Source organism: Schistocerca nitens, chromosome 8 (genome assembly GCF_023898315.1).
Source record: "Schistocerca nitens isolate TAMUIC-IGC-003100 chromosome 8, iqSchNite1.1, whole genome shotgun sequence".
Lineage (NCBI taxonomy): Eukaryota > Metazoa > Arthropoda > Insecta > Orthoptera > Acrididae > Schistocerca > Schistocerca nitens.
Genome location: NC_064621.1, coordinates 246,290,382 through 246,298,596, shown reverse-complemented (window position 1 = coordinate 246,298,596; position 8,215 = coordinate 246,290,382).

Here is an 8,215-nt window from a genome sequence, read left to right as displayed (position 1 = left end):
ATGTGTTTTGTGATGTAACAAGCATCTATGGGAGATATGCATATGGAAATGGCCATTTGCATAAGGTCCTTTACGTTTTCAAATGTTTTAGTGCTGATTTTTATCCACTTGACAGCTCTGCGTGAGGTTCAAATGGTTCAAATGGCTCTGAGCACTATGGGACTCAACTGCTGTGGTCATAAATCCCCTAGAACTTAGAACTACTTAAACCTAACTAACCTAAGGACAGCACACAACACCCAGCCATCACGAGGCAGAGAAAATCCCTGACCCCGCCGGGAATCGAACCCGGGAACCCTGGCGTGGGAAGCGAGGACGCTGCCGCACGACCACGAGATGCGGGCTATGCGTGAGGTTTCAACGTAAAATGAACATGTTTTACAATACAAATATTTTTAAGTCCTGAAGATGCCGGCAATGTCCGTCGAAATCGGTTGCCTTAAACAAAGAAATATTTTATGCGATCGAGGATGTTGAATGTTTTTTAACTAATACGTGTTATAGTGTAATAAGGAATGCACTTCACTGTAGTTTACAGAGTATGTTTATGTGTGTAAAGGTAACAAGGATGAGTGTGGGCCAAAGATTAGAGACGATAAATTTACGCGTTGGGAAAGATTAGAACTCTGTTTGTGACGAATTGACGCTTAAAGAATAGTTTTTGGGTATCCTTTGGGATGAGTTTATGCTAAGGGTATAATTTTTCATTTCGAATGATAAGGTTTTGAGATTTAAAAATTTAGGATTATGGTGGAGTCTCTCCACATGTCGTAACATGTTCATGTCTACCCGCACATGGTCTTCAACGAAGAGAGAGACACTAATTAATAATCTGTCCATATAAATGCAAACACTGAACTCTTTTCTAATGAATTAATTTTACAGCTGATATATTTATTCCAAGCTTCCTTAACCAAAAATTGCAAAGTAAGCCCTTTACTATGAGCTGACCGTAGTAAACAATTTCCTGAAGTGATGAACACAAATCCAAAACGGAATTTCGGTTGCAGTCATTTTGAGAAGAGTTGATAACTTGTTCAAGATGGCAGCAACCGTTCAAAACAGTCAAAAATTCAAACGGCTCCTTCTTCTTCCTCATGGAGGTGCAGGGATACAACGATGGCCGTTTTTAGACTGTTGGAGCGGAGGGCACTAGGGTCGGTACCACTCAGTTCACAAGACTTGAGGCACACTTAACGTCATTTGACGTCACACGCTGCATCGAAGACCGCAGGAAGTGCTATCAACTTTCGTTAGCGTTCGATGTGAGGTGCTTGGGAGACTCAATTTTGTATTTCGTAGTAGATAGCTTTCGAATCACAACTTGCATTTCATCAAAGTATGCCGTTTGAAGCCAACGACACGTTGACATGTTATAAAGAACACGTCATTCTTGTTACGATTTGTTACAATTGAACGTCACATAACGGCGTATCAGTGGCTAAAACCTTGATAAAATTTAAATTTTAGCACAATGTCTGAAGTTCTGCGTCGTGATGTAATGGTTGTTGGCGTGGAGTTGTAAATGTAAAGTAATCGATTCGCTTCTTGCCATTTCCTCTTCTTTTTTTCGCCTTCGCATTTCTAATAGATTCTGGGACTTGCTTATTATTCTTTAAACAATGCATGTTAACTTTGCTGTATTGAATTTTACATATTTATTGCGATCGATTTCATTTTTCAACCATCATCCAAGGGAAAGGCAAAAACAATACGACTTTAACATTTCATATGGCATACTACAGACTAATGCCATATTGCAGGGCATGTTACACTGAAGCGCCAAAGAAACTGGTTTAGGCCAGCGTATTCAAAAACAGAGATACATAAACAGGGAGAATACGGCGCTGCGGTCGGCAACGCCTATATAAGACAACAAGTGTCTGGCGCAGTTGTTAGATAGGTTAGTGCTGCTACAATGACAGGTTATCAAGATTTAAGTAAGTATGAACGTGGTGTTATAGTCGGCGCACGAGCGGTGGAACACAGCATTTCCGAGGCAGCAATGAAGTGGGAATTTTCCTGTACGACCATTCACGAGTGTACCGTGAATAACAGAAATCCAGTAAAACATCAAATCTCCGACATCGGCACGGCCAGAAAAAGATCCTGCAAGCACGGGACCTATGACGACTGAAGAGAATCGTTCAACGTGACAGAAGTGCAACCCTTTCGCAAACTGCTGCAGATTTCTGTGCTGGACCATCAAAAAGTGTCAGCGTGCGAACCATTCAACGCAACATCATCAATATGGACTTTCGGAGCTGAATGCCCACTCGTATACCCTTGATGACTGCACGACACAAAGCTTAACGCCTCTCCTAGACCCGTCAACACTTACATTGGACTGTTGATGACTGGAAACATGTTGCCTGGTCGGACGAGTCTCGTTTCAAGTTGTATCGAGCGGATGGACGTGTACGGGTATGGAGACAACCTCATGAATCTATAGACCCTGCATTTCAGCTAGGGCTGTTCAAGCTGGTGGAGGCTCTGTAATGGTGTGGGGCGTGTGAATTTTGAATGATATGGGAACCCTGGTAAGTCTAGATAGGGCTCTGACAAGTGACACGTACGTAAGCATCCTGTCTGATCACCTGCATCCATTCATGTCCATCGTCCATTCTGACGGGCAATTGCAGCAGGACCTTGCGAACCCCCCCCCCCCCCCCCGCCCACCCACATCCAGAATTGCTACAGGGTGGCTCCAGGAACACTCTTCTGAATGTAAACGCTTTCGCTGCCCACCAAACTAAATAAAAATGGTTCAAATGGCTCTGAGCAATATGGGACTTAACATCTGAGGTCTCCTAGAACTTAGATCTACCTAAACCTAACTAATCTAAGGATATCGCACACATCCATGCCCGAGGCAGTATTGGAACCTGCGATCGTAGCGGTCGAGCGGTTCCAGACTGAAGCGCCTAGAGCCGCTCGGCCACAGCGGTCGGCGCCCACCAAACTCTCCAGACTTGAACATTACTGAGCATATCTGGGATACCTTGCAACATGTTGTTCAGAAGAGACCTCCACCGATTTGTGGACATCCCACCAGGATTCATGGTGTCAGTTACCTCCAGTACTACTTCAGACATTAGTCGAGTCCATGCCACGTCATGTTGCGGCACTTCTATGTGCTCGCGGGTAGGGGCCACACCCTACATAAGGCAGGTATACCAGTTTTGGTTTCTTTGGCTCTTCAGTGTATGACGTATGACACGCATCAATAAGGGCCGGTGAAATGTTGAGTCACAATACGGAAATGACTGACACGTTTCCAAAAAAAATAAAAAGATAACTTGGTCTCAGCCATCTATAAAGTACAAAAGAAAATTTACAAAATAGTTCATTCTGGGACATTTATTTTCCAGATGAGAACTTCGGTTAAGGCATATCTTTAGTCACCAATAAGACGTTTTTCCGTCATTTTTACAACAAACTCTACCAACACCGAGGCGTTTTCGAGAGATCCTCAATGTGCTGGTGTTTTGAAACAGTATTTATTCATAGAACGTAAGTCAAATAATCTGCTGCTCTAATTCGTCTTCTAGAATGGCTACCCACCCTTTATAATTGTATACCAGCTCTGGTAACAAATTTAATAGTGTCTAAAAGTAAACTTAGATTGTTCAAATGTGTGTGAAATCTTATGGGACTTAACTGCTAAGGTCATCAGTCCCTAAGCTTACACACTACTTAACCTAAATTATCCTAAGGACAAACACACACACCCATGCCCGAGGGAGGACTCGAACCTTCGCCGGGACCAGCCGCACAGTCCACGACTGCAGCGCCCAAGACCGCTCGGTTAATCCCGCGCGGCAAACTTAGATTGTTGAGACTCCGTAATGAACACTGATTATTATCTACGTTTTTCGGTTGAATGCAGGATGACTTCAACTTGTTTTTTTCCTTGAAAAACAGCAAATCGTCTCGTTTTTGGGGTTGATGACGTATTAAGAAAAAACACTTACGCTTTTTCGGTAACTCTAGGAATTAATTCTTGCAAAGATTCAATCTCTCTCTTATCCACAGCCCGGTGCACATAAATACAGAGCTTCACACATTTATAAACAACGTAACGTAACCTGCATAAAGTAAAAGCGTACCATCCAATTTTCTTTAACTGAGACGAATGTTATTGTTTTGAACGTCATTCTCGCTTAGTGTGTTGTGAACCCAGCGATCAGGCGATCAGGCCGACAGACAGCTCCTTCCCACTTCGATACATCATGTGACGTGAAAAGACGTCGCGTGTGTCTGAAGCCTCACGAACCGTTACCCGCAAAAGACGTGATTAGCTCCTTATGTCCTTGGTCGCTTCCCTACTTGGACACTGCCCTGTTTTTGAGGCCGTAGCTTACTGGAATGCACTCATTCTGAGGCTACAAAAAGTCCAGAGAATAGCTGTCTCAGACTATTCTGTTTTCCTTCCATCCGGGCAGACGACTGCCGACACTAACGCGAACTCGCTTTACTCTTAACACTTGATAGTCATAGTGGTTCTATTCGTTACTTTGAGCAGATCCTCGTAACGTAACTTGCTTGCAGATGCCACCATTTTTACTCGGCGTGCGTGAGTACCTGACACTTCGGTAGAAACCGTCATCGCGACGGACGCGGCAACAAGTTGCCGCAACTACCCCCTTTGTCACCTCAGGCGTTATATCATCGGTTTAATATTCTCCCTATAGCATGACAAGATTTCCTCAAGCATTCTTCCCAAGTACAGAGGTCAGCAGTAGGGTCGGTCTTGTGTAAATATTATTGTATCCCATTACGTCGATTATACATGGTCCGGTCACATTAATGTGACCACCGCCTATGTTCGACGTCAACATGCAGTGACCACTCACAGATGGCTGGTGGCAGCACTAGCAGTGGAGGGTATGTACACTGCAGAAACAACAATCATGGGATAGAGATATGCACATATTGCACATATACGGATGGCGGTAGTATCGCATACACAAGGTATGAAAGGGCAATGCAGTGGCGGAGCTGTCATTTGAACTCAGGTGAGTCATGTGAAGAGGTTCCTGGTGTGATTACGGCCGACGACGGAAATTAACAGACATTGAACACGGAACGGTAGCTAGACCTAGACGCGAGGGACATTACATTTCTGAAATCGTTAGAGAATTCACAGCGTCAAGAGTGTGCCGAGAGTAGCAACCTTCAGGCATTACCTCTCACCACGGACAAAGCAGTGAACGATGGCCTGTACATAACTACCGAGAAGAGCGACAAGTGCGTAGAGTTGTCAGTGCTAACAGACAAGCAAGGCTGCGTGAAATAACCTATCCGTTGGGTTAGTGTGGCAAAGTTTGGAGTTAATGGACTCTAGAAGCAACAGACAGTTGCGAGTCCCTTCGCTGACAGCACATCACTTTCAGCGTCTCACCTGGGCACGTTACCATATTGGTTGGACTCTAAACGACTGGAAAACCGTGGTCTGGTCATCTGAGTGCCAATTTCAGTTGGCAAGAGCTGACTGTAGGGTTGGAGATTGGCGCGGACTCCTCGAAACCATCGACCCAAGTTTAACAAGAAGGTTCAAAAAATGGCTCTGAGCACTATGGGACTTAACATCTATGGTCATCAGTCCCCTAGAACTTAGAACTACTTAAACCTAACTAAGGACAGCACACAACACCCAGCCATCACGAGGCAGAGAAAATCCCTGACCCCGCCGGGAATCGAACCCGAGAACCCGGGCGTGGGAAGCGAGAACGCTACCGCACGACCACGAGATGCGGGCTAACAAGAAGGCAATGTGCAAGCCGGTGGTGGCTCTGTAATGGTGTGGGTTGCGTTTAAATAAAATGGACTGGGACCTGGTTATGTTGGGCTATTTGCGGGCCGTTGGCAGCTATTCATGGACTTCATGTTCCCAAACAACGATGGAATTTTATGGATGACAGTGCGCTGTGTCACTGGGCTACTATTGTCCGCAGTTGGTTTAAAGAACATTATGGACAATTCGAGCGAATGATTTGCCCACCCAGATCGCCCAACATGAATACCATAAAAATTTATGGGACTTAATCGGAAGGTCAGCTCGTGCACGAAATTCCGCACCGGCAACACCTTCACAACTATGACGGATATAGTGTCAGTATGGCTCAATATTTGTGCAGGGGACTGACAACGGCTTGTTGAGTCCATGCTATGTCGAGGTGCTACACTACGGGGGGCTAAAGAAGGTCCGACGCGATGTTAGGAAGTATCCCATGACTTTTGTCACCTCAGTGTAAAGCGTGTCTGGTTGTCACGTAATACAGTGCACTCGTTGTCGTAATTTGGAGACGGAGCTAATTAGCTGACAGCCAAAAAGGATATGGTCATTGGCTTTCAGATCAAGGATGAAAGAATTTCCGAAATGGCTAACTGTGTAAAATGTTCGCATGGCGCCATTGTTAAAGTTTACCGCTCATGGCAAAACGGACGCTATCCAGAACCGTCGCTGAGGCCTGCGGTGCATCACGGGTAATAGATGCAGAGATGTGTATGGGTGAATAGACGTACAATTGCTGAGCAGCTGACCCTCCAGATGAACCAAGGGGCTACCAAACTTTGCTGCGTATGGGCGTCCACACCAGGCGCCAAGTTCATACACCGATCCTGACTGCTGTTAAGTCTGGAATTCGCACGCCAATACCGCAACTGGATGTCCGTTGACTGGCGAGAGGTGGCTATTTCAGATGAATAACGTTTTATGCTCCATCGGACAGATGACCGTTAGCGTGTACGGCGTGAAACGTCTGAAAGCAAACAATCATCAACAATCGTCGGAGCGTTGTGGTATGGGGAATATTTTCGTGGCATTCCCAGTATGATCTCGTCATTCTGGAGGGCACAATGGATCACACAAGTACACGTCAATCTTTCGGGATCATGTCGTCCCTATATGCGGTTCCCTTTTCCTCAGCACAATGGCATCTCCCAACAGGACAGTACAACGTGTCACTCAGTTCTCAGTGTACGTGCGTCGTTCGAAGAGCACCAGGATGAGTTTGCTGTACACCCCCGGCCACCAAACTCTTCAAGCTTAAACCCAATCAATAATCTTTGGGACCACTCCGGTAGGGCTATTCGTTCCATGGATCCTCAACCAAGAAACATAGTGCAGCTGGCCACTGCCCTGGAGTCGGCATGGCCCCACATCTCTGTCGGTACCTTCCAGAACATCAAGGACTCCCTTCCTATACGTCTCGCACTGCAAAAGGAGGTTATCGAGGTTTTTGACAGGTGGTGACATTGATGTGACTGGACATAATATTAGCCATTAGTTAATGTCTTTATCAATGTAGTCCGTGTTTTTCTGTATTGAGAAAACGACAGTGAATGCTGCTCCGGCTTATGATTGCGATCTCTTTTCATCAGAATATACACTACTGGCCATTAAAATTCCTACACCACGAAGACGACGTGCTACAGACGCGAAATTTAACCGACAGGAAGAAGATGCTGTGATATGCAAATGATTAGCTTTTCAGAGCATTCACACAAGCTTGGCGCTGGTGGCGACACCTACAACGTGCTGACATGAGGAAAGTTTCCAACCGATTTCTCATACACAAACAGCAGTTGACCGGCGTTGCCTGGTGAAACGTTGTTGTAATGCCTCGTGTAAGGAGGAGAAATGCGTACCATCACGTTTCCGACTTTGATAAAGGTCGGTTTGTAGCCTATCGCGATTGCGGTTTATCGTATCGCGACATTGCTGCTCGCGTTGGTCGAGATCCAATGACTGTTAGCAGAATATGGAATCGCTGGGTTCAGGAGGGTAATACGGAACGCCGTGCTGGATCCCAACGGTCTCGTATCACTAGCAACCGAGATGACAGGCATCTTATCCGCATGGCTGTAACGGATCGTGCAGCCACGTCTCGATCCATAAGTCAACAGATGAGGACGTTTGCAAGACAACAACCATCTGCACGAACAGTTCGACGACGTTTGCACAGCATGTAGTATCAGCTCGGAGACCATGGCTGCGGTTATCCTTGACGCTGCATCACAGACAGGAGCGCCTGTGATGGTGTACTCAACGACGAACCTGGGTACACGAATGGCAAAACGTCGTTTTTCGGATGAATCCAGGTTCTGTTTACAGCATCATGATGGTCGCATCCGTGTTTGGCGACATCGTGGTGAACGCACATTGGAAGCTTGTATTCGTCATCGCCGTACTGGCGTATCACCCGGCGTG